Here is a 2,500-nt window from a genome sequence, read left to right on the forward strand (position 1 = left end):
GAAAAAGAATCAAGAACTCTTATTTATTGCTTCTCATTTCTCCACCGAAATTTTCCTCCGCTGTTTGCATGTACACCGCCAGCAGCAGTGTGGACACGCGCCAGTGAATTAATAACTGGGACTTAATTATCAACTTGAAATTTCTTGATACTGTGTCACTACCAAGGTGGCGACAGCGAGGTGGATTTTCTACTTTAATTTCTCTGCTTCTCTCTCTCTTTCTTTCTCTCTGTCTCTATCTCTGTCTCTGTCTCTGTCTGTCTCTGTCTCTGTCTCTGTCTCTCTCTCCCTCTCCCTCTCCCTCTCCCTCTCCCTCTCCCTCTCCCTCTCCCTCTCCCTCTCCCTCTCCCTCTCCCTCTCCCTCTCCCCCCTCCCTCTCTCTCTCTCCACCAACTGCGTCAGAACTGGAGCGATTCTTATTACATTTCTTGAAGACGTTGTTTGTACTGATCCTCCTATATCTCTTTCTCGTTTTTACCGATTTTTTCTCTTTTTTCTGCTTCTTCTTGTACATCTACTTTTTCTTCTTATTATTATTTCTCTTCTTCTTTTACTATTTCCTTTTTTTCCTCTTTTATCGTTTCTCATTTTCTTCTTCTTCTTCTTCTACTTGTTTATTGTCTCTCATTTTTCTTCTACTCCTTTTCCTCTTCTTCTTTTCTTTCTTCTTCCTTTTCTTCTACTCTACATTAAGAATATTTTTCACTCCTGTTCCTGTCTTCGTTTTCGGTCGCGCTCGTAATAATTATCAGTTACTACCATTATCACCGTCATTATCATGTATTTCACTATCTATCGTTCTTATCGGATCTATCATTCTTATAGCTATCATTCACATTATCATTGTTTTTGTTACCATTATTTTCATTATCATTATCTGTTTCATTATCATTATCATTATTACCATCATCATTATTTTTTTTATCATTGTCATTATCTTTATTATTATTGTTACTATCATTGTTATTACCATTGCTGATGTTGTTATCATTATTATTATTAGCGTCACTTTCATCATTATTATCGTCATTATCATTATCATTAATATCATTATGATTATGATTATTATATCATTATTGCTAACATTTTTATCATTATCATTATTATCATTATATTATTTATTCCCATTATAATTAGTAGTAGTAACAGTAGAGTCATTATCATCATATTATCATTATCATTTTCATTATCACTATTGTTACTTTTTTATCATCATCATCAATGCTATTATCATTATTATCATTATCATTATCATCATCATCATCATCATCATTTCCAATATATCACTATAAACATAGATATTGATATCAATATACACATCACCATCATTGGTTTTGTTGTTTTTGACGTTGTCTGCGTAGTTAATTATTTGTGTCAATGTTATTAACAAAAAGAAGAAAAAAGTAAATGCAATATAAGATTGTCACGGTATGTGTTTATTCTTTTTTTTTTCTCGAAGGATTAATATCAAAAGTCCATTAGTTAATGTCGTTTTGTTTGCTTTCGGCTCCTTTGAAAGTCCACTGAGTGATTAGAAATGGGAAATGGAATTAACTCTCCCTCTCCCCCACTTTCTCGTCCCCTCTCTCCCTCTCCTCCTCTTATTCCTATCTCCTCTTTCTTGTTTATTTTACTCTTTTTTCTCTCTCGTCGCTTATTACTTCCCTTTTGTTGTCTTTTCTTTCTTTCGCTTTTTTTCTTTCATTTTCCTCTCTCTCTCCCCTCCTCTTCCTCTTTCTCTTTCTTATGCTTCGTCTTGATGTTCGTTCCATTTCCTTTCCTCTTTCTCTTTTCTATTTCCCCTCGCTCTCCTCTTTTCACACTCTCCCTTTCTCTACCCTTCTCTTCCTTTTTCTTTCCTTCTTTTCTCTTCCCTTCCCTTCCTTTCCTTATTTTCTCTCCCCTTCTCTTCTCTTTTCTTCTTTTTCTTTCCTTCTTTTCCCTTCCCTCCGTCTTCCCTTCATTTCCTTTCCCTTCTTTTCTCTGCCCTTACCCTTCTCTTCCCTTCCCTCCCTTCCCCTCCCCTCCCTTCTCTTTCCTTCCCGTCTTTCTTCCTTCCCATCCCACCCCATCCCTTTCCTTCCTCTCACTTCTCGTCCCTCCTTTTCCCTTCCCTTCCCATCCCATCCTTTCCCTTCACTTCCCTTCCCTCCCCTCCTCTTCCCTTCGCTTCCTTCCTTTTCCTTTCCCTTTCCTCCCGTCCCTCCTCTTCCCTTTCCTTCCTTATCCCCCGTTTCCCTTCCCTTCTTTTCCCTTTCGTTCCCCTCCCTTCCCTTTCCTTTCCTTCCCTTCCCTTCCCTTCCCTCCCCTAACCCCCGTTTCCCTTCCCTTCTCTTCCCTTTCCTTCCCATCCCTTCCCTTCCCTTTCCTTCCCTTCCCTTCCCTTCCCTTCCCTCCCCTACCCCCCGTTTCCCTTCCCTTCTTGGTTTCCACCGCCATGGGAGATTACCCAACTTTCTTGATTAATAAAGTGATAGACGAGTGTAGAGCAAATACGGAG

This window comes from Penaeus vannamei, chromosome 19, assembly GCF_042767895.1.
Source record: "Penaeus vannamei isolate JL-2024 chromosome 19, ASM4276789v1, whole genome shotgun sequence".
Lineage (NCBI taxonomy): Eukaryota > Metazoa > Arthropoda > Malacostraca > Decapoda > Penaeidae > Penaeus > Penaeus vannamei.